Here is a 26,046-nt window from a genome sequence, read left to right on the forward strand (position 1 = left end):
AACAGTCAGTATAGAATAGATTCTATCCTAGAGACCTTTCCTTTTGGATAACACAGTTCTTTAAACATAGGATATTAGATATGATTTGGGATTAGGTTGACATGACCCCCCAGACTTTTGTCTCCACATGTAGAGCTAAATGTCAAGTCCCCTTCACCCTCTAGTTGCACGTCAATCACACGTCATGCGGCTGCGCGCGCATCTCTGCCAAATATTTCTGCTGACATTGCAGGATTCTCTTATGGATCCACCCACTTGTGACATCATGTATAATGACGTTTACTAAGTTACGCCTATATGTCCGCCTTTTTTAGTCACGTATGCCTATTTTATCTGTATTATCAGCTGTTACGCCTCTTGCATCTGTCTTAATGTAATGCTTTCCATATAAATACCATTACCTGTCAATAATGTATGGCCCTTCCTTCCTGAACTTTCGTGGTGATGGAATTTGAAGCCTGCAATTCGAATTGTATTTCCTTTGTAGAGGAATAAAGCCTTTTAGAACCTCTAATACCACGGATTCTGCCTCTTATATTTACTGAGTTATTCTTACTAGACTTTACCGCATAAAAAATAGTACCGGTAATGAAATATTTACCACAATGTGGTGCCTGCCACACATTGCATGGATGTTTTGGGAGCACCACATGTACTCCCCTGGCCACATCGCAGAGGCCCACGGGAGCCAGGAGCCCTTGTAGGGGCCCCCAAAGTCCCTTTCCTTTCCGGAAGCATTTTCATGGCAGTGGGACCGCCTTGAAAAGGCTAATTCCTACGGTGGTGCCTCCACAGGCTCTGCCTCCATTGTAGGGATTAGGCTCCGACTGCCGCCCGGACAGGCTCCTTGAGCCTGTCAGAGGCAGCGCTCTTTCCCCCACCTACATCGCTCCAACTGCTGGTATTGTAATCTGGCGGTCTGACCGATACAATGGCTGTTGGGCACACCACTACCGACGGCTTGTCAGTGGTGGTCCGCCCCATATCCTAATGAGGCCCAAGGTGTTGATTGGGGAGAAGCAGCTAAGCTCTGTGCAGGAATGTAACACAGGGGCCGCCAGAGGTCACAATTGATAATTGTAGCTGTTTTCTGTTCCAGTGTGGTTGACCTCCTAAAACTCTGCAGTTTCCATTGAGACATCTTACAAGTGTTTTGGAGATATGGTCACTTGGGTATATCAAACACACAAAAGGTGATGGGAGGAATGCTTGTAATTTGTCTAACCACTGTCAATCACTTGGGGTAGCAACTCAACCCATCGGTCATTTGGCACCTCAGCTTGAACCTAGACATATGCAAATTAGCCTTGACCCTGCTCCTCATGGGAACAGTTCAGCCCAAACTACCAGGCCAGATCCTCCCCGAACCAAAACACGCAGCCTAGGACCGGTTTTGCATGATAAAGTATACCCTTTACATACTTTGGAAATCAGTAATAAATAATTATTCAGATGGGCACTATTTCAACAATGGTGCAAACCTGTCTCAGGTGTGCATGCTGTGTCTACAAGATCTACAGGATTCATGCCAATTGACCCGATTCAGGTGGGAGACACCCTATTTCTGAAACAACAAATGGCTTTATTTTGGTTGTCTCCCACCTGAAATTGCCTCTGCTTTAATAGGAGTCTTTAGAGAAAATAAATTCTCCAGATTGTATTTGTAAAATCTCCCACTTTCCTCTTCTAAAATGTTGGCATGCACGAGGTTCTGAAAGACACGTAAATGAATTTCCTCATTTAGCAAACTGAACGTGTTAAGTTGCTAAATTGTTGAGTTATCTCTGCCACATTCTGAGTTCTACATTTGACCATGTGGACATGGCAATCAAAGACATGCCCCTGGGAAGGGCAGTGATCAGGCAAGACTGGCTACAATCTGCTCGCTTCCCATCAAAGGTTAAGACCACATTGTGGGCCATACAGAGGAAACGTGTAGGGCTGTATAAAGCTCCCACATAAATAAATAAGGTGCAACAAATCAGTGGTGTCTCAAATGGTATCTTTCAAAGCTGTTCTCTACAGGTACATGGTGTTTGGGCCTCCCCTCCCCATCTTTTTATATTAGCATAACAGCAGCAAGGCAGCGCCTAGCTTGCTTCGATCCTGAGGCGCTACCTTGCTTAAGCACTCGTTTAATGTTGAAGTATCTTCTATTGAGGTGTTCACGGGGTTGGCATGATTTGGGGACTCAGCTGCTTGCAAAATTGCCTAAGTCCAACTTATCTCCTTCCCCTAGCACTTCCCTCTTTCATGATAGTTTCCGAAGACATTAAACCCTAAAGGTGACAAAGATTTGATTTGCTAATTTATTAGAAACATAAACCCCAATACTTGTTTAAATTCATGCACTCTTGCGAAAATATATCAGAAGGGTTCTAGAGTGACTCCCATGTGAAATGATTTATTGTAATCACTGTGGCCATTTTCACTTTTTGCACTCTTCACTACTGAGCAGTTATAGATATCATTATTTTGATTTACATGCATTTTTAAACCAACCCATAAAATATAAATTCACCACCAGTTCCTAAGGTTTGTGCGCGCACCCACACTGCGGCGTTTTACAGGGAGTTTGCCAACATTGCTAATGTGGTTCAGTAGAAATAAGTAAATTATTATTATGTGTCGGAACAATTATCATATTTCTGGCACTCTCTTTTGCCTTTTAATTGGATGAAAGTAGATGGGCATGATTTTGCAGCGGCCCCAGAGTAAGTCAGCAGTTTCCTGTGCTTCATTGTGTGGCCCAGTGCCATAGCTGTACTTTTGGGCTGTCCAAATTACAGCCTGTTCTTTGCAAGATTGTCCCTGGCATTCGTTTTAGAATATTACTTCCTTATTAGTAACTTGATGCAATGCTGCTGATTTCATTCAATAAAACAGAAGTTCTACACAAAGCATACCAGTCTGTGAAGGCTTTTAAATGGATTTAGCAGACCTTTTAGCCCAAGACATTGGGAAGTGTTTATATTATTCAATCAATTTATTATTTATTGATAGATTGATTCATTTAATTAAGGTCCCATGTGACCTCATGTCCTAATATATCCCCCATGTGTCCTATTTTTAAAATTTATTTGGTTATAAATAAACTGTTTACAACACATTGTGTGAAATCACTGTGTCAAGAGCACGTATAAAGTCAGTCACATGTGAATAACATTGAAATTCTTTCCCTTCAATGAGGCTGTTGATTTCAAATTTTAACATTTCACCACCCACAGTAGGTACACATTCCTACACATTAAATCCGATTAGACACACAAGGGGTTTCAGTGTCATCCTACACATAGTTCATTAGTCAAGTAGTTAAATTGACATTAATATAAGTTAGGTGCCCCATCAGTCACTAGGAGTAAACGCCCCCAAATCACACGGAGAGTGAATCTGCAATTTCCACCCATCACGCAATATATTTGTTGATTTGTCCTGACTTCTTTTAGTCTCCTTTGCACGGCAAGCTCCCGTCATAGCATTCAGGCATGCACACATCGTAGGTGCTCCACAAGAGATGCAATGTATTTCCATACGCCCTTTGCCCAGCACCAGTACCAACATGGAAAATGTGAATGGCATTTTATGTTTATTAGGTTTGGGAGTGAGTCTGAACACACAATGCTTTAACATAGTAGCTATGCTAACTGGCCCCACTCTCCTCAGGATCTTAGGCCCTAATTACGACTTTGGGGCAACGGCTCCAGCTCAATGCCGGCTCCACTATGCCAAAGCCACGCAAGGACTATCAACTGTATTATGAGTTGAAAATGTACAACTCGTAATACTGTTGGCGGTCCTTTGGCCATTCCCAAGTGGATGCCTTCAAAACAGGCACCGCAATGGGAACAGCCAAAAAGTTCCAGCATGGCATGGCCAGTGACGTCCATGTCATGCTGGAACTGGGGGGCATACAGACAGGGGGGCACATCTTGTGCCCCCCTGAATGTATCCCCATGGGGTGGGGGTATGGAGGCCTTTGTTCTTGCACCACCAGCCTTTTCGCCAGCCACCAGCCTTTTCATTTCGGGCTCCTCCATGAAAAGGCTGGTGGTGCAAGAAGCACTCAAAATATACTGAGCAAGACTGCTCCAGTCCCTGCTCAGCATAATGCGTTCTGGCGCTCCTCTGCCACTGCCAGGGAATGACTGTTCCCTGGGGCAGCAGACAGTCTACCGCCGATACAACTTTGTAAGTCGTAATCGGCAAAACGGTGGACCGCCACTCCTGCGCCAACGTGAGTCTGGCAGTTTCAAGACTGCCGTACTCATAATCAGGCCCTATGTTACCACCTCCCAGTAGTTCCTGACAGGCCACATTCCCAGAGCACATTATTACCTTTGCATTTAGCACAGGCAGGGAGTTTGTCCGTAAATATTATATGGAGCCTCAATAGAGTAAGGTAGTTACAATGTAAAAAGTAAAAATTTGAATCTAGTATTACTGGCTATAAATTGGAACTGTGCTCTCCCAGTCTTTATCTGAGTGGGGCTTCCAATTTTGTCTGCCGGTCACAGGGAGTTTCACTCTGTCCCTCTTAAGGCCTTTATATGACCTTGAAATGAGCTCACATCCAAACCATATCCACTTCCCAGCAGCACCTCCAGCATTTCAGGCAGGGATAGCGAAGAGGGAAACGTGGTCCATATCTTCTTAGAGTGTTTGTTGGCTTGGTACATTTCACCTTACCAGTCCCGCATGCATTTCTAAATGTACTGAACACATCAGATGGGTCCAGGTCCACCAATGTGAGACATCAGCCTTTCTTCTAGACCCTGCCTGTCCCTTTATTACACGTTTGCAGGTTCCTGCTTTCTCCCTTGGTGACGTTTTTTTCCACCTTTCTCTTCTTGCTTCTTTCCTCTTTGTGTGTTTTCCTCTCTCTTAGGAAATATCTGATGAGGAAAATCTAAGTGCTGGTGTCCAAAATTGGGCCCCAACAGCAACTACTGGCTCAAATTAAGCAAATTAAGCACTGCTACCAAGTGCTTTGTCACACACACCTGCATGTGAAGGGTTTCTGTCTGGATAGGATTTGATCCATGACCTGACTAGGGGTTGCCTGACTGGTGGTCATTCATCTTTGGGAGCCTTCAGGAGTATGAGAGGGGCTTGGGGTGTGAACACCTGCGAAAGATTAGAAGCACCTTCAGCCTAGCAGGAGTAGGTGCAATTCAGATCTCTATAGACTGTAGTTTCATCTTAGGATGCCAACCTTCAAAGCTCTTCGACTTCTTCAGGAGAGGATGTGGCTCAGCCAGCAGAGCTGCCCACTCGGGAGCTGGGCATTCGGGTTTGAGTCCCAGTGTCAGCACAACATCCTGTCATTCTGAGCAAATCACTTAAGTTTCCCTGTGCTCATAGACAGTGCCTGGATACCCTCACGGATGATAAGCCTCGCTATATAAATTTACCAACTGTAACTCTTCATCCCACATGAAGTGTAATTGTGCTGCAGTAGGCAGTAACCCTATGATTAAAATGCAGCACGCTACTGCTCAATCCACCAACTCCCAGTCTTGCTTATTTAGCATGTATTCCTTCAACAGCATCGCTGTCTTGCACGTGTTGCTATATGCATTACTGGGCTCTCTTTTATTACTTCCATTTTTTGGTGTACATTAAGCCTGGGGGGAGTTTGCGTAGCGGTGCTACGCGAAACTCTGCAAAGCGGAAACAAAACTCTGCGACGCTACGTGGAGTTCCGCGAGTGGGGGGAGTTGCATGCTCTGCCCGTTCTTGATTCATTGCGAGATGTTTCTGATGTTCAGCATCGCAGATTGCGGGCTCAGGGGAAATATCACGCAAACTTCACCATGCGGTCGCTGATGGCCGCGGCCATCTTGTTTTTCTTCTCTTTGTTATGGTTCTGGGGCCTGTTTTGAATCCTCCATATATCTTTTCAATCCTTTGTTCCTAAAACTTTTTTTCTGATCTTTTTTAGTGGTTATCTATCCCTCTCCCTTCCTAAGTGTATATTTTGTGTTTTTTGTCTACTTTTACAACGTTTTTGTACTGTTTTTCTATTACTTGCTTTTTGTTTTACATTTCCTACTTCTTCACCCGACTTTTTTTTTTTACTTCAACATTTTCTTTTCGCCCCTTGCCCCCAGAACCATGGCTAAGAGTAAGAAGACGACGCAGAGTGCAACCAGGAGCCGCTTTTCTTGCGGAAGGTGTCGCGCGGAAGGGGTGCCGCCCTGTGTCTTATTTTCTGAGGTGGAGGTGGAGGTGGCTGCACTGATTCTTTGGGTGCAGCGCCACCTCTCCTTAACCCTGGCAGCAGGTGGCAGGCCTAGGTCTGGGTATGGGATTCAGGAGCGTCACCAGAGGTGGGCGAGGGTGCCACGGGCAGTGTTTCATTGCTCTGATATCTGGCGCACCCTTAACCAACTCACCCACAGGTGGTCCGACATACTGGACCGAGAGCAGGACCTGCTGGACCTGCTAGGTGCTGAGGCCATAGGGCTTGGTGAGTAGCTAATTATTTATTACTATTGTGTGTTCTGTGTTATTGCGAATATAATTTTACCCAAATAGCAAGAATGCTGCTTGCATGCAGGTAAGTTACATTTAAAAATCTCATATTGCGTGATTGTTATTCTTCTAGACAGGTTCTCGGCGCTACTAATCTTACTTGTTTGCAACTTTGCGCTCGCTTGGACTGATTATGTAAGAAAGGTTAGAGAACTTACGTTAGGTAAAGCAGACTAGAGAGACTCCTTTCCTTTGTCCTGTCACTATGGTAGTTAGTTAGTTAGTGAGCTACCTAGTATTAGTTGGTAATTTAGCGGCCCGCGTGACGCGTCCTCCTCTCTCACGTGCTGACTCCTTAGTCCTTCGTAGAACCTTTTTTAGTTTGTATAGTGAGTGACTATGGCAAGCAAGCAACCAGTTTGGTGTATGCAATATGCATGTGTCCATCTATGCATTTAAGAAGACTAAATGCAAACTTAGTGAATTGGCCCGTCAATGGGGGTTGAGATGACTGCGAATGAGATTGGAACGTAGAAGCAAATATAATTTTTTTACAATTCATTCCAAAGTCTTTCGAATAGGCGGGCTAGGTAGATTTAGGTCCAGGATTCAGGAATCGAGTGGAACTGTGGAAAAATAAAGATAGGACGGTCCGTGACCGCGATACTAGTCTACTATGAGTTGTTCTGATTAGATAGGTCAATGTTAATGGAATTGCCGTTCCCTGTACAAAAATCTTTTTGGAGCGATTTTTTATATTTATTTAACACCATTCAATTTTTGTCTCTTTAATTATGTCTTACATCCTTGCTGAGGCGGGTGCGGGAGCTGGAGGTGCCTCCCCACAGGAACGCTCCTCTGCAGATGGCTCTACTGGCCCCTACAAGTCCTCCTGTTGTTACTATTAATATATGTTTCCCTAACTTTTATCGCACCATATTTAGAACTATTATTTCCGTTTCCTAATTTTATTTTTTACCAAATCCTCTTCGATCTATCTGTTTCTAAATTCTTGTTATCCCTGCATTACCTACCAACTTAGTTATTTTATTTCTAGTGCCTGTTTTTTTTCTTTTTTACATAAAATCGAACTGCCTCTGAGTCTGTATTAGTCTGTCAGTAGCTTGCTTGCTTCTGGTTTTTCAGTCAGCTTTCCCTCTCCCCTTATATATTTTGTGGACTGCCTAGTGGTGATACTGTAAGACTCAAAGAACCCATTGGTCCTTACTACTACTACTAGTACTAGACCTACTACTCTGCCGTGCAGATTGCATGTCCAAGTAAGGTATTATATGCCTGTGTTATGAGATTAGAAGGCTTGTTTTTCATTTCTATTGCTCAATCAGTAAATAAAATGATGGTTCACCCAAAGTGGTGAATTTAACTTTTTCTCGTTTAGGCCTAGTACTATTTTTATTAGCAGCAGTTGATGGTGAACAACTGATTATCGTGCGCCGTGGCTGGAAGGAAGTATGAGGAGGGGGAGGAGGATAGCACCATTATTTTTTCCAACCAAGAGAGACCTCATGTCCGATTGTGCGCCCAGTTGGCCACTCTTTTTCTTTTCAAAAACTCAGGCTCAAAAACAGCTCTAGCCCCTGAGTCCAGTCCTTTGGGTTGTCCTCTTTTTGAGAGGCTTTACAAAAATTACCACCAACAAAATGCCCAACGGATATTTTATTATTTTTGATAGGACATACTGTCTACTCGTATTACTCTAGTATTACCTGAATTGTAGTGATGTGTGTGGTGTATGTATTGTATTTTCAATCTTGCTAGTGACAAAATTAATAGGGGGAGGCATATATGGCATCTAAAATATGTGAAATGTTTTTTCTAGGTGTACCGACCACCAACGGCGAAGACGATGCCAGTCAGGAGGGAGCTGATGTGGCAGCTGCAGGGGGTGAGCCAGCAGCAGTGGCGGGCAGTGTAAGTCATATTCCTTACTTATTAGCAATGCACTCGCTGCAAGGGTGTACACTCTGTACTGTTGAGACAAAGTTGTTGTGAACAGTTGAAGAAGACACCCTTTACTTAGCATGAGTGGGAGTTGAGTAACTAATGGTCTCTTCTATCTTCAACTCAGCTGAGAAAGTTTTATGAAGAAGACTAAGAGTCAGACGACCTTCATGGGTTGATGGAAAAGGGAAAGAAGGATGGAAGGAGGAAGGACGGGTGATATGTAATATGTGACTGGCAGAGAAGGATGCGTGGGTGAAGGAAGGGGGCCCGGGATGCAGATAGGTGGCTTATAGGATGCATGGGTGGTTGAAGGATGGGTGAAAGATGAAAGAAAGGATGCCTGCTAGTGCATGGGTGGGTGAAATTGTATGGGTGAAAGGAGTCCTCAGGGGGGTTTTATGGGTCAAACTCAAAGGCAAGCAAGAACACATGGGGGGTGGTTAAAATGACAAATGCATGTTGGTGGTGAAAGGTTTGTTGAGATTGAGAATGATAGCCATTTTTGAATGGATGGATGCCTGGATGGTATTCAATCATAGCATAGGTGGAGACTGGATGAAAAGAATGTAAAACAAAGTTAAACCGTGCCAGAGTAGCAAAGCTCAGGGTGAAGAATAAAAAAACAAATGCTAGAAGAGCAATGCAATGATAAATGGAAAAATCGCGGTGAAGAAGAATAAAAAAGGGCTGGGTTTTTTTCAAGGTTTTTGGTTCAAGACTGTATTTCCGAATTCTCCCTTGACTCACAGTAGTTTGCAAGCACAAAATATATATTGTGTATATACCCATCCACCATCAATCGCCTCCCTCCGACTCAGAGGCCCACTCCCGCTCCCTACCCATGTCATTTCAACCGTTTCAGCCACGGGTGGCCTTTCGGCCGCATGGTTACAATCAAACAATAGTAGAACCTCACATCGTGCCATAGATCATCATTCATATTAGTAATCAAATCATCTGCCTTGTTGTAGTAGTCAGGGTGAAAGTGAAACTGAGCGTTTGCCATTGATTTAACAGAGTATGGCCGTAATAGAAAAATAGATAATTGTGTAGTATAGCTGCCCCGCCTGCAGACAGTAGTAAAGTAATGTGAGTCTGCGAAACAAGTATGTCTGTCTAGGGTGCAAGCTGACTGAGCTGGCATGCCTACAATTTGGCTAAAAAAGAGAGAGAGAAGAAGAAGAAGAATACTTGTCTACTCTGTAGTGCCTAATGCCTGAAACTCTAATCACATCCAAATCTTGGGGGCCGGAGAAGTGAGGATAACACAAACGTTATGTCCTGCTAGTGCTACTGTGCCACTATAATTTTATGTGTATAATTTTGTGTTACTGTTTTGATAAGAGTATTGGTTACAATTGTCTTTTTTCTTTCTTGATATAGCTACTCCTTCCTAACCCAACAGGCAGGAGTTAGCAGCCAGGGCCCGGCAATGAAAGCTGCAGGCCATCAGGGGAGAATATCGGCGGCTGGTGGTTTTGATGGAGAAGGAGGCAGCAGCTGCAGCATCCAAAGCCCAGGGTCCCAGCCAGGCCCCCCCGGTGGTACAGCGCCATTGTCTGGCAGCTGCCCACCACAATTCAGCACTGCTGTCCAACCCTGTTGTTCCTGCAAAGCATTTCAGCGCCGCATGCTCCTCCGGATGGTGCGCCTAGAGGCCAGGATGGAAGAGCAGTTCCAACCTCTATAGCGCAAGATCCGGCATGCCCGCTGCTAGACCTCAGTCTTGATCCTTGACCCTTTTTTTATCTTTTTTGGGTGGGTGGGACTTGATGGGGAGAGGGTGGGAATGTGGGAGTTGGGTAAAACTTGGGTGTTCTTTTTTTATGGATATTTATGGACAATTGGACTTTTTTACTGGACATTGGAGAAAGGAGGGCCAGGTGTTGTGGGTTTCTTTCTTTCATTTTAGTTCATTTGCCAGGGGAATAAATTATTTATACTTTTTTACATATGATGTAAATCTTATTTGGGAGGGTTACTCTTTTACTTCGCAATGTTTCTTTTGCTGCAGGGCCGCAGCCAGTTTTTGAAATCTGGCGATAGTGTAACATACCAAAAGATAGATGCGGTACCCTCACTTGTCCACCTACTGTCAGTCTCTCCTCCTAGTCTATGCATTCTGCAACTAAAACCACTATGGACTCAGAAGGGTGAGTGAATCAATTAATTTCCATAGTTTATACATTATGCCTCCCCCACACTTCTTCTCTTACCTGTGATTAATGTTTAGGTGAAGCGATGGCTGCATGGTGATGGTTTGGTTTCCCAAGGTTCAATGGTAGTGGTAGTAGTAGGCACTGACAGTAGCATTTGCAAAAACGGAAAATGAGACAGTCAGTCAACTGAGGGAGACTAGGGAATGAGTAGTAGAAGCACAGTACACAAGTAAAAGACTGTCAAAGAAGAAACCATGATGATAAACAATGCTAAAGTAAAATAAAACAGAATGGTGGGCTGGCCTAGTACAAGTTACTATACAAACTGAAGTCGACTCGAGCTATGAAGTGGACAAGCGTAGCCTTTAGTGCTGGAACTATGATGATGAATCAATGCTGGCAATTAACTATGATGGATTCTGTTTCTCTGGAAAAAAAATTGAATATCGAATACTGTGCATGGGTGGGCAATCTAATCAATATATTTCCAGTGTGGGCTATAGTACATATACTTAGAGCAGACGAAGATCCTTGCCCTGCCTGCCTTGAGTTAGTGTTGCTTTCACCACATCCGCCCCAGCAAGTGTGCGATCAATTATTGGGGTAAACTTAATTTAGTCACACCAATATAAATCACACAGCCTGGGGAAAGATGATTAGGGTTTGATGAATGGTTGGGAAGGGGGACTTGGGAAAGATTTGACAAAGACAAACCCTACACATGGACAACACACATTCATCTTGGCAGCCGACCATCATAAATCTGTTAAGGGAGAAAAAGGAAATGTGTGCATGATGATGATGATGCCTTGATGATGAGTAGTACTAGGCTAGTACAGGGCAGTATATTAAGTATGCAATTGCCTGTCGGTCCCCAGAGACCCAGGTTACCTACATTTTATGTTCTGTTGTACCAGGCTTCCTTTGAAAGATAGTAAATAACATTAAAAAATATCTGTAGGAGTCAAATATAAGCAATCATAAACAACACACGCAGTTGTAATAATTGAAGAGAAAAATTATTAAAAGGAAATGATACTATATTATTGCCAAATTGGTAGTTGCATCGCCGCATTCCTCTTGGTCCTTGGGTGCCTGGCGGATGCGGTTTGGTAAGGTAAGTGTGAGTTGTTTTTCGCAGTTTGGTGCAGGATAAAGGCTGGGCCTGTAGATTGAAAAACAAAAAGGATACTGAAAAATCAAGGAGAAAAGTTAAACTGCATAACTAAGGAGGACTGCAACAAGAAGACTTTCAGAGGCGACATGGTGAAATCATGTCTGTTTCTGGCAGTTACCTCCAACAACTGGAGCAGGCCCCCCCACCCAACATCCAATTAGCTTCGAATTTGAGCCTGACAGCACTAAGCACACACACACACAGCAACATAGCATTTTCAAAATTAAGTTAAAAAAACAATGCACCACTGTCAGTCACACCACACTTGCCACCACCACTACACAAACATGTAGGTCTGGTGTTGTTGTGTACCTTTAGGTCACATCACACCCTGAGTTATTCCATCATCTCCGATCCTCCTGACTCTGACTGCAAAGATGGTATGGTTATGGTACCATACTCTGTACCAAAAGTGTCACGAGTGAGTCCAGACTCGTCCCGACTCAAAATGCAATGGATCAGCCTGCAGTAGTACACTTTTGTTATTGAACAAAAAGAAGGGAAAGATTGACGTGAGTCACTTTTTTGTGTGTAGGATAGTAGCCATTATGCACAGCATACAACAATCCCTCAGCGTGCAATGCAGGCCATCCGGAGCAGTCCCCTAGGCTCGGAAAGGATAGATATATGGTCAGGGCCCAGGTTTAGAGGCAGGCACACATTTCACATTTGTATTCTCCATGCAAAGTCTGACTTGAGGGAACTGGATTTAGGGCGAGTCAGGAGTGGACTTACTTGTTCACTGTCTGCACACAGTTGCAACTCCAATCCGGCAATAAAATAGTAAGACGGTGGGGATGGATTTGTTGTGAACCAGAAAGACAGTGACACACACAAATAATAAAGTAAATATTGTTCCTCAGCTATATATTCTTTTTTGGGGGGGGCATCAAAGAAAGAAAGTAACTGGAAAATGAAATGGCCTCGTAGTTGTCAGGGAAGTAGAGCTTGTCCTCACACTCTGGTGGTTCCCGCAGAAATAGGTCACCTAACACACTACTTCCATGACCTGAGGAGCCATCATCATCTTCCTGCTGTGCTACTACAGTTATGGTGTAATCTGGTGGTATGAAGTGCTGATTCATTTTTAATCATGGTTAACATTCCCACGTTTTGGGGTGAGAGGCTATCCCTTCTCACTGTCAGAATGGCACCAGCAGCACTGAAAACATGCTCAGCAGAGACACTTGCTAAGGGGCAAGCTAGGAGTTTTTATCATCGGCCTGCTGAGCACTGGCCATGCACCTTTTTCCATACCAAGACAGCAATTGGTTTTGATCAAAGTAGACCTCTGTTTCTTCATCCAGATAAGCCTGGACCATCTGCTCAATGGTCATGGGTGTTCTGGTTTGCTCGGCCTCTTTTGCCTTTGCCTCAGCACTGGACTTAAGCCCTGCCTGTAGAAACCATTCCTGTGCAGATTTTGGGGCTGATGCTCCTATTCTTGTTGTTGTAGATGTTGTTCTTGGTGTTGTTGGTGGCTTTGGCTGCTGTGAGCCAACCGCACTGCCCTCAGGCTCTGTAGTTGAATGTGAAGGCTATCCTGCAGTACTTGTTGTTCCCTGGAGAAGCAGGCCTCTAATTCCTGACTGTTCTTTTTCTAGCTGACTGGCTTGGACAGCTATCCAAGTTTTGTAGCTGGCAACATCCATGTCTGAAAAAGGAATGATAGTATGCAGTAATGGTTTGTACCGTGGATCAAGAATTGTGGCACAAATATAATGGTTGGATGACACAATACCTGTTTGCACCCTTGTATTTTCAGATAAGCGAAGGGTTAAGCTCTCCACCAACTCATATGCTTCTTTTTTCTTCCACACAGGAGTACATTGCAGACACCTCCTTCAGCTGTTCCTATAGAAAAGTAAACAGCATCTTTGTCAGGCATTTAACTAGGCCTTTCACAGTAGCATCCCCTCTTTGCATGACATATTCAGTGATTGGTCTCTACTGCTCAAACAGACATTCAAGCATGTAATAAGTTGAGTTCCAATGGGTTGGCACCTACTGGATGAGTGCTTTAACTGGCATTCTATTGTCACATTGCATGATCCTCAGCTGCTTCCGGGCTTCAAAAGAATGGCTGAAATGTGTGCTGATTCTTCTGCAAGTAAGTTGCTGACTTGGTCTTCTTTTTTCAGAAAGTCTTGACCAATGATGTTAATGCAGTACGCCAACAGGACCCTGAAATAGCCACTACCGGCCATGGCCTTAACTATATTACTGCCATTGTATGTGACAACAAAACCAATGTTAAGCCCTCTTGCTCGCAGCCATTCAAAGACCTTGTTGTCAAAGTCTTCCAAAATGTTTGCAGCAGTATGAGATTTCTCCATGGCGAACATGGCTACAGTTGCATGTTTCTGAGCGGCACTTAAAATCTCAGCAGTGACAACACCTGCAGTTATCTTTTCTCTAACCCCCACAAAAGAGATCCAGTATGCAGTGATGCCCATGTAATCAGTGGCTTGGCAACTGGTCCACATGTCTATTGTCGGGTGGATAGTATGAACAGCACTCTTTGGCAAAACTTGTCCAAGCAATTCCAGCACGCCGTGATGAAGTGCTGGAACAGCAACTCTGGCGAAATAGGATCGCTGGGAACCTTCCATTTCAGGCAGATGGCTGCCACAAATTCAAGAAAACCCACCCCTTCCTCAAGAGAACAAGCATTAGCAATGCAATAGGTCTCGCATTACTGAAGGTTTGAGCTATTGGCATTGCTAATGCAATGCCAGTAGCTAAAACTTTCAGTAAAGCAATGCCCAATGGACCCTCTATGTATACATGTGTGAATATGTTAGAGGTTTATAAAGCAGCCAAGCGATCGCTTAGCCAAACAAGCATTTATTTATTTATTTATTTTAAACTCCCTGTGTTAGGCAGGTACCTTTAAGTTATTCCGAGAGATAAAGAAAACGACATTGTCTATCATGGAGCACCTGCTGGTTATTGATAAACATTGTTTCAAAGGATCCAAACTAAAATGTGTGCTGTAAAGTTCGAGTAGTGCTCGTTCTACCCCCGTAAATATTACCCGAATATAGGTATCCTTTAGCCTTACACTCAACTTGCAAAATGTAACAAAATATAACCCACAAGAACCAGGGCAACCAGTCTGATACCAGAAACATTCAACTTTAAAAAATGCAAAATGGAAACACTCCATGGGATTCTTGCAGCTGCTGGTAATGGTGAGAGAGATGTACTGTTAGAACACAGTGTCTGAAGCTGATTAGGTACACCTTGGTTAATGTGTTTTACTCTTATCGAAATGGTCAATGTCAAGAACGTTCTAGTGTATTACAAATTGCAATAAGAAGTACTATCATATTACTTGCCACAGGTGGGGATTTTACCGCAGAAGTGCGTCTTTTGTGTCTAAGGCATAATCTCCAAAGGAATGAAGGCGCTGGTTTTGAAGTTAGGCGCACAGCCACATGTTCAATATGTCTGTGGACAGCGTGGCTAAAGCATTTAACAAGGTAGGCTGTCAGTTTTTAGGTGCACGCATATCTACAAATGATGCAAGTTTTTTTTTCTTTTTAGGTACCTATCCTTGTTGAATCGTTAACCAAAAAGAAAAGAAAACAAAGCAAAGTGTTTTTTTAGAGGCAGGAGTGGGACTGGAACCTGCATAGAGGAAAGTGTGCAAGAGTAACAAGAGGGAGAGCATGAGGGGAAGCTAAAGCTAAACAGGAGAGAGCAGGAGGGGGAAGCAATGGGGAGAAGCACACATGCAATCACGCGAGAGGGGCGAGAACCGAGAAAAAGACAGCAACACGGAGTGTACGCCGAGAGAAGTATATGAGAGATACGGCTTAAAAATACTTTTTAATGCTACTCTAGTATCAACTTTTCAAAGATGGAAGACCCAGGTGCCCTCTCGGTAATCATTATCACTCACCATGACTCAAAACACTCTCCGCAAATACCGGGCACGTGTGGCAGGAGCAGCACAGGCCTCTGTGATGCACGTAAGAAGGTTGCGCCATGGGCGGCACATACTCCCTTCACACTCGACCACTAAACAGACGTGTCAGTAACGGGACAAGCTTCCTTCACACACATAAGAGAGGCGCACGAGGGCCAGGACAGGCTCCCTTCCAGAACACGCATCACGCAGACACACAACATAGTGCAGCTGCCCATGTTTCCCTCGTGCAGGTGCACTAGGCGGCAGTTGTGGCAGTGAGGGAGACCACTCTAACACAGATCGGTGCCTTCTGGCAGCGACAGCACAAGCATTAATCATACGCGCAGTGTTCAGGTGTACCAATGGCAGCGACAGCACAACCTTAATTTATATTCTTACACAAAGCTCAACGAGCAGGCGCACCACGGCAGCGACAGCACAAGCATCATTCATATACAAAGGACACTGCTCAATGGGAGTGCATAATAAACTTCCTTCATACACAAAGTGTAGTGCTTCCTGAGCAGGAAAAGCTTCATTGTTGTACGAAGGAACCGTGTCAATGGCATTGCAGCACAAGATTCTTTTAAACACAATGTAAAGCGCTTTTAGCAGGGGCAGCACAAGCTTCATTCACACGCAAAGGCTGATGCTTTGTGGGCAGAGATGACACAAGCTTCATTCACACTCACTGGGCGATGCTTTATGGGCAGAGACAGCACACGCTCTATTCATACGCACAGGACGATGCTTTCTGGGCAGAGACAGCACAAGCTTCATTCATACTAACGGGTCAGTGCTTCACATGCACAAACACAGCAAAGGGTAGATCGGTAAAAGCGGCCTAACCTCAACCCACCTGTGGACTGCCACTTGGTGATAGTATCTTCATCTTTGTATGTGCTATGCCCATTCATTCCTTGACCCCTCTAGTCAGATTACCGACTACTGGTGTAATAAGAGCAGGATCTGTCATCTAGCATGCCGCCTACATGCCGCGGGTTAAAGAATAACTGGCAAATTATTCAGTGGGAAAAATCCGCGAATCCAAGGCTAACAAGCATGGAATCTAAACCAGTGGTGCGCTTGCACCACAGAGGAGCGGGAATCGAAACCAGTGGTGCGCGCGCACCACAGAGGAGCGGGGGCGAGGGAGCGTGGCAGCGAGGCGAACACACGCTGCTGCGCGTGCTAGACACGGACGGGAATGGGCAGAGCAAGGGCGGGACATTCGCCCGCCTTTGCCCAATTCCGTGCCTTGTTTTTTTTTTTTTAAAACATGCGAAACCCAATGGCTGTCGGCAAAAGCAAAACCACACGCACGAGCGTGTGGTCAGCTTTAAAAAAACCCTACATAAGGTCTCGCGCTGCGCGAGCAGCGCTGCACACTGCAACGCTAGGCGCGAGACCTAAAAAGGGAAGAGGTCCAGCGCTAACATTTTAGCCAGCTTCGCGTTGTACAAACGTGCCATTGGGTGGTTGCGTTCATACTGCCCCTCTGACCTAAACATGCTGAGAATGGTAGCCTGTTTTTTTTCTCTTCTGGTGCCACTGATGCAGGTGACTTCTTGACACCAGATGTTAGGCTCAATGTGCATTTTTTCATTGCGGTACTCTCTTGCCTTGGACCCCTTGTTGTCTCAGCCTGAATCTTGTGCCATTGCAATGTTGCTGATGAGGATGAGGGCGGTACCATTGCACTGCTGGGGACAGGGCTGCTTTGTGTACCAGGGCAAATGTCTCCCTCTTGTTCACCTTCCACCGTGATCAGATCTTCTTCATCCCCTCCACCAACAACACTTGCAGTTTTTTGGCCGCTAAGGTGCGCCTCCCACTGGATCAAGTGGTGTTTTCTCAGATGGGTAGTTTGGCCTCCGGCACCACAGTTTGTACCAAGCTTACCCCGACTAATACCTACTCCACAAATGGAGCATACAGCAATGTTCACCTCCTTTATGCTAACCAAAAAGAAGTTCCAAACTGAGAAGGTCAATTTTCTGACGCTGCTGGTGCTGCTTGCAATGTCAGATGAACTGTTAGGTGGGCGTGACATTTGACTCTCTGCAGTACCTACTTCTACTGAGGTGGTTGTGGTGGATGTAGGTCGCTGCCGGGACTTTGTAAATGTTGCAGCTAGAGGTGGTGTTGGTGGTATCTGTGTTGGTGGTATCCGTGCCACATCCCTCACAGCAATTTGGGATGGGGTAATGTTGGTCTCCACTGGGGAGGAGCAGATATCCATGATGACCAACTAGTCATCATCCTCCTCTTCTACATCTATCTCCATAACCCTAAGGTTTTCTGGAACCTTCCTTTTCCCTAGCCTTATCTCGTGGCGTTTTTCACTCTAAGACTAAGGTGGGATCCAAGTGACATCTACATCATCAGAAGGGGGGCTTGCAGAAGAAGTTGATGGGCTATCTCTCCTTTTCCTTGCTGGGGATCTGGAAGACAATGGATCTTCTGAAAGAGTGGCTTGCTCTTCTTCCTCAGCAGGAAGCTTGATCCCCTGAACTGCCCCTACTTTGGGAGGAACAACTACTATTGGGGCTGGCAGTTCCGGATATTGTTGCCCACTTATTTGAGTTTCCTGCATTGATTGGGTACTACTTTGTGATAAAGGTAAATCAATTTCAACATCACTGCTCATCGGCGTTTTCGTGATTAGACTGGCTGCCTCTGCGACAGACATGGGCTTGGGCCCAGGTTGGTGGGGTGGGTCCACTGATGCTGGGGTGCTGCTCCCAGCTTGCACCCCGGACACCACTGCTGCAGGTGCAATTTCTGGTTTCCCAAAAAAGGTCTTGACCGACAAACCAGTGGTGGTAAGTGGCAGTGCCTTCTTCTACTCACTGGCAACTTTCTTGGTACTGGACCCGATACCTTTCTTTGGGGCCATCTTGAAGATGTCAGTTAGCACGCAGTGGCACAAGTTGAAGAGATGTCTGTCTGTGGCCACACATCACGTGATGTCGTGCGCAGGAAGCAGGCCTTCTGTCTGGCAGTACACTGGGTGATGTTGTCTCCTCCTCTTTTGTGCACCTAAAAGCAAAGAAGCAAGAAGAACATCGGTGAAACGTGGCATTGTTGTGGTTCAATTTCTAGTACAAACAAATATAATATAATTTAGTGTGTGTGGTGACACTTGTTAGTGTTATTATTACCTCAGTTATTAAAGCAATTAACAATACAGTGTAACCATGTGTGAGACTTTTAGAACAACAAGCGCTTTCATAGCGTACTGTGTTACTGTGTACACTACAGTAGTACACTCAGGAAGGATAGAAAAGAAGAAGAACAACAACAAAAATACAAATGTAACGGTTTTGCATTGTGCATCACCTGGGATGCAGCACTAAGGGAGCTGCAGCTGACAAATGACTGTGGAAGCAATAAGCCAAAGGGAATAAAGGGAAGACAGACATGCAGGCCTATATGGCAAAAGCACACTAACTGCCTCCACAAAATGGCTGTCAGCCACAGGTCGCACAACAACAACAAGCAGGAGGCCTGGAAAACAATCAACTCAAGCAGGCCTATATGAAGTATGGACTTTACAAAATAGCCCCTGGCCACATGGAGAGGCTCAGCCAAGGCAAATGATGGCCCATTATTACAAACACACTCACACACTGGCCAGACAAAGTTGGCATGCTAAACAACATATCTTTAATGCAACAATGCCAAAAACGAATATCCACAGGGCTAAAAAGGTTTGCAAGTTACAACCACACACATCCAACAAAGGCATTTAATTTAACTACACACGAAAAAACTTGGTGAAATAAATACCACACAAAAAACATTTTGTATTTTTAATTCAATGCCATCCATGCCCTAAATGATGTTTAAATTCAACAGACACCACAGAAACAGTTGTTTCATGCACCCATGAGTAGCTCTGAGCCTACTGGTTGGAAAACCCATTGCCAGACTAGGCCACATAGTGAATCAATTCAAATCAATATTGCTAATTTTTTTTTTTTTTAAATTGAGAAAATGTAGTGAAGTGTGCTACATTTTTGGCTGAATAAAAGAAGAAAAATTGCATGCAAAACAACAACCAGCAAGAAGACATGGCCACCATAAAGAAGACATGCAGGCCTATGGCAGAAGCAAACTTATAAAATGGTCGCCAGCCACATGGCCAGGCCACAACAACAAGCAATAATAAGCCTACAAAGGGAAGACAATGCAGGCCTATGGCAAAAGCACACTGGCTGTCTTCATAAAATGGCCGCCAGCCACATGGCCAGGCTACCACAACAAGAAGCAATAAGCCAAGAGGAACAAAGGATAGACATGCAGGCCTATTGCAAAAGCACACTAACTGCCTCCATAAAATGGCTGCCAGCCACATGGTCACAACACAACAACAATAAGCAGGAGGCCTGGAAAACAATGAACTCAAGGAGCCTATATGGTTGGACACAGACTTTACAAAATGGCCCCTGGTCACAAGTTTGAGGCTCTGCCAAGGCAAATGATGGCCCACTATTACAAACACACTCACACACTCGCCAGACATAGGAGGCACCCTAAACAACACATCTTTAATGCAACAATGCCAAAAACAGAAATCCACAGGGATAAAAAAATGTTTGCAAGTTACAACCACACACACCCAACATAGGCATTTAACACACATGAAAAAAATTAAAAAGTGGAATACCCACAAAAAACACATTTTGTCTTTCAATCCAATGCCATCCATGCCCTAAATGATGTTTAAATTCAACAGACACCACAGAAACAGTTGTTTCATGCACCCATGAGTAGCTCTAAGCCTATTGGTTGGAAAACCCATTGCCAGACTGGGCCACATAGTGAATCAATTCAAATCAATATTGCAAATTTATTTTAATAAAATTGAAAAAATGTAGTGAAGTGTGCTACATTTTTGGCTGAATAAAAGAAGAAAAATTGCATGCAAAACAACAACCAGCAAGAAGACATGGCCACCATAAAGAAGACATGCAGGCCTATGGCAGAAGCAGACTAGCTGCCTTTATAAAATGGGCGCCAGCCACATGGCCAGGCCACAACAACAAGCAATAATAAGCCTACAAAGGGAAGACAATGCAGGCCTGTGGCAAAAGCACACTGGCTGTCTTCATAAAATGGCTGCCAGCCACATGGCCTGGCTACCACAACAAGAAGCAATAAGCCAAGAGGAACAAAGGAAAGACATGAACCCATGAGTAGCTCTGGGCCTAATGGCTGACAGGCCTATTCGCAGAATACTGGGCTACATAGTGAATTAAATAAATATTGCAAATTGATTTCAAAAGTTGAAGAAAATGTAGTGAACTGTGTAACATGTTTCCTTTATAAAGGAAGAAAAATTATTTACAAAGAAACAACTAGGCCCATACTGAAACTACTGGCTAACCACCACAATACATTTTTTTTAAAAGATGAAAAGTACAAATAAATCTAGGTGCATGGCATCAATCAAACAAACATCAATTTTCCAACTTACTTGTGAAATATCAAATTCAAAAGTCCTCAATCAAATCCAATGATATATGATGCAGCACACACAAAGAGTGATCTTTCCAGCTCCAAATCCAAATGAAAAGTGACCAGGAGATGGAAAAAGCACTGCGAGGAGCCTGCTGAACGGGAACAGGAAGTTGGAGACTCTGGGGCAATTCTTCCTCTTAAAGAAAAAGTTAAAAAAGACTCCTTGCACAAAAAAGTACAGCCAAATGTCAATTTGCGGAGTTTTTTAAATTCAAATCTTCATTTTGAGAAGGTTTTGATGCTGCTTGGGGAAAGAACATTCTTCAGATTGCAGTCGCGGTAGATTTTGCGTGTTTGGGATCGTGTTCTCCACAAAACATCCACCGGAAGTCCTATGGCGAGCCCGAATGACGTGTTTGTGATCGCAAACTCTCGTGGGACCATGCAGCCATCTAGCAAATCTCGTGGCGCTCGTGAACGGCTCGGGAATTCTCTTCGACGATTGCAGGCACCCGGTAAGTCACTCCCGTGCGTGCAAATACTCATTTCGGGCGCACAAACAAAAGAAATCTCTTCCCTTTGCATAGTGTGGAGTTTTTAAGCAACTCCACGTTCTACGTGGAACGCAGAGTTGCCAAAACTCCGCAAAGTCCGGCACCGGGGCGGAGTTTTACGCCCAGGGTTAGTGTACATGCACACAACACCGTGATACTGCTTTGGCTGGATTTGAGCTCTGTAGCTGCGTAGTGTAAATTACATTCACCAGCTAATGGCAATTAAACTTCGCATGCCTATCCCTCACACCTCCTCTTCCATGACATTGATAGGTTCTGTGCCCCCAGATAAGAGCATCTCTATGTTCACTCATGCATGACATCAAAGAAATCCCATATCGTGCTACAGGAAATACAACAATGTGCCTTACACTCACTCACCAACAGTGCAGCACACTACCTCTCCAACAACGCATTTCATCACCCTTTAACTCTACCACCGGTGCTCTTGCTGCTAGGTTAGTCCTTAGATGGCCTCAAAGTCAGCATCTGTGATCTATTGGACGTTCCATCATCGACAACTATTGCTCCCATTCTACTCCATCTTGTAAAGCTCTACATGATCCATGGACATCTTAGAAAGGTGACTGAGAGCTATAGATAGCATGAAAGCAGAAAAATGATTCACCGGGTTAAGCATTCCCTGCTGACAACGGATGTGATCTGAAGCTCACAATTTTGAACCCTGACAAGATCACTCAATATGATTGCTTTCTGAGGTTGATACTTTGAGTTAAATATTTTGAATAGCAACATCTAACTTGATTGGCTCTGGGATCTTTAGGCTAACTTTTTCCCATAGCCACCGATCAGCAACTAAACAGGTGTTGAAGCAGGAAATTGAACTTAAGAGACCCTGGAAGGTTGATGACAGGATTCTCAATACAACAGAATGCAGGGCAAGAAGTACTGGCAAGGTCTTGGATGATGGCCGTGTCTGTACTGTCTACACTACGTTTTTGCTGATTCAACCCAGTGAATAAATTAGAACTTCCTTAAAGGTTTCCTAGTGATCATTCTTCTCTATTGCCTCAATAACTGTAGGAACTTCTCCTGGAAAGAATTGGAATCATCACCATGAATGGAATAGGGTGAAGTCAGATACAAGCAAGAAGAGAACCTGCTAGCTTTTTAGGAGCCGGGTGCTGCTTCTAGTTTTACAGGCAGCCACGGTGGCCCGATCAAACACATGCCTTCGTATGGCTCAGTCTTTTCTTCCTTGCAGCTTAATTACTAAGGATGCAATGACAACTTCCCCAAAAAGCCTTAGTATTAACATGGTGCTTGGTTCAGGGCCTGACTAGGGAACCAATGGCACCGTGGCAAAAATGATCTAACCAGCCCCACCCCCTCCCTCTCTTCGTTCTGTCTCTTTCATCCATCCATTCTCTCTTTCACACTCCTACCTCTCTCATCTCTTTCTCTGCTACTCCATCACTTTTCTCTTTCTTTCTCTCTCTCTTAGCCCGCCTGTGCCCGCTCCAATTCTTCTCAGGTAGCTGAGGAGAATGACAGCAGCACCAGCGTCAGCCATAGGCTTTCAAAACCAGCCTCCAATACAGTGCTTAATTTGTGAAAGAATGTTAGTACTCCTTTTGCATGAGTGGTGAACCCTGACGCATGAAAGGAGCCATGTAACCATCTGCATGTTAGCATTTTACTATGAGTGGGCAGATGCGTCTCTTGCAGAAGAGCTATATCAATACCATGCCTAATTAAGTATGAAGATACTTTCCTAATCTTCCTGAAACCGTTCAGGCCTCGTATATACCATGGTAGCAGTTTTACACTACCGCTTCTGTGACATATCTAAGTACCTTTTTGATTTTGCTTCGCTTAGATGAAACCAAATAGCCACCCTTCCTTTCTGAACCAGACTTGTTTTTCGCATCCTATGCAGGCACCTATTAAACATTGTGATCACTAATAAACAGTACCCCCTCCCTCCCACCCCCTCCCATGCTATGTCACCCCCCCCCCCCAACTTGGCATAGTCGATTTTCCTCCCACCCACCTGTATCTTGTGTAATACAGTCTAGATTAACTATGCAATCCAAATCTAAATAACAGCATCGGCTTTCCGTCCTGTAGTGGGAAACACATGTGGGTGGATGTTGCCAACTCATACGTATCAGTTCCACTGCGTTACTTGAGCAGTCTTGCCATCATTACATCAATCTATGCACATCCTCTAAGTAATATTTAGCACTGAAGTGCCTTCCTCAATTTGTCAGTCCCCTCCAACCTCGTATCCCATAAAGCTCTGACTCCTCTCTATGACCCTGCGTCTGACTTCAATATACATACAGATAAAACGCTTTGCTAATTACACTTCTATCTTTGAGTAAAATAAGTATTATTACAATTTTCACTTCCCTGTTTATGTCTGAGATGTCATTGCATATTGGTTTGCTGGCCCTCTAGTCCTGTTCGTCTAGATCAGCACTCTTCTCTCCCTCTTGGGGCTCTGAACTCATATTACTCTTCCCAGCTTTGGCGTAAACGTCGAGTGTTTTTTGCAGTACTTTGGGACCTGTGAAAATCCTTGCTTTCCTGTTCATGGTGACACATAGTCGGGCTGGATATAACATGGAGTACTCCAGATTCTATTCTCGTAGCATTCTCTTCATTGGAGCAAATTGCCTCCGTGCCTCTTGCGCCCTCACTGTGAAGTCCAGGAAGAGTGAGATCTTGGCGCATTCGTACTTCAAATCCCGCATGTCTCTGGCTGCTCTCAGTGCCGCATCTCTATCTCTATACTTAAGCAATTTAGCTATCATGGGTCACGGAGGGGCGCCCAGGGACCGGTGAGCGCGCTCCACCACGAACATGTCTGAGAATGTTTCTCTGCCCATAAGCGATATTATCAATTTCAAATATGGGTGTATTCGGGAAGGCCAGTGATTCAGATATTACTTCTTCTAGACCTAGCTTCCAAATCCTCCGTCTTGTCTTGCAGCACAATTAGGAGTTTCCCCATATGTTTTTGTGTTGTGTCCGTTTCTGTTTGGGCTTTCTCTACCTCAGCCACCCTTCGCTCCATCATGTCTAATCGTTCGGCCTGTTTATCTAATCGTTCAGACATATGGATCATCCAATAAGCAACAAGTCTATCTTGCCATCAATAGTAGTTAAGCTTTTTTGCATTCCAGCGAGGATTTGTCGTAGATCTCCTGCATTTTCCTCTTCCATGTCATGAGGTTTGTCGGTTGCCTGCTCCCCTTCAGCATCTCTCATTCGCGATTTACGCTGTTCAAATTGGAGCTTTGTTTGCAACTTGTCCATCTTGCCCATTGTCTCACACTTCTCTGACACCGTGCGTATTTGTACATTTTCACTGTCAGGCTTGTCAGGAGTTCGTAAGGCCAATCTGTACTTGTATTGTCCGCTCTCTGCTAACGCACAACTCCTCACCGGCACTCTCAGCCGCACACCCGCAGAAGGCCTCTCTATCAGGCTTACTTAGCGATGAACTAAGAGGGCTTTATGCCATCGTCTCAAATGGCTTGCTTCAGGATTACGCTGCTATTTGAGGGCTGCCGATATCTCTCCTGCGCCCTAGCAGTGCAGTTTAAATCCCTACCTTACCCTCTCTAGCAGTACTTGAATTGAGTGTTTTACGTGCTTCACCTATGCGGTTGGCCGAGGCCCCCGCAGGGGGCCACTAGGGAGGTCAGCACTCTAGTGTCGCCTGGGCACCCCACACCCCCCGCCCCCTTCAGGGACAGGGACTCTGGGTGAAGTCCCCCAAGCCTTGGTGCGGCGCGTGAGGGGCGCCACTTCCTGTGCGCCAGGACTTGGGGAGGGTATATATCCCTCCCACATCATTTTGGCACCCTCTTTGGCGCGCCTGACACGCTGTCTGCAGGTCGTCTACTGGTTCTGCGTCGCATTTGCATCGGAGACAGAGTCGGGGTTTTGCGGGTGAGCAGTTCTTCCCCTTTTTTGGCACTGTCTTTGGGCTAGATACCCCCTTTCACCCCCCCGTTACAGTTGTGCTCTTGCTGTGTGGTGCGGTACGCCCCTTAAGTGGAGTAAGGTTGCTTGGGCGCCGGTTGAACATATGTCAAGCCTGGTGGGGCTGGGACCGTTCGGAGTTGTTTTGCAGACTGGCGTGCTAGTTGGATTGTTTACCGCCATTGCTCCGACTGCCCATACTAACAGGGTGACCTTAACGGGAATCGCATGCCCTCGTGTTGGTTGCCATGCTGGAGGGACGTGCCCCCGCTACCACGGGCATTGATTTAAGGGAATGCACAGGGCGGCTAGTGGGCGGCACGTGGGTCGGTAATGATGGGGTGGCCCCCACCTACACGCACTCCCATGTGTAGGAGG

This window comes from Triturus cristatus, chromosome 4_1 (genome assembly GCF_964204655.1).
Source record: "Triturus cristatus chromosome 4_1, aTriCri1.1, whole genome shotgun sequence".
NCBI classification, from domain to species: Eukaryota; Metazoa; Chordata; class Amphibia; order Caudata; family Salamandridae; genus Triturus; species Triturus cristatus.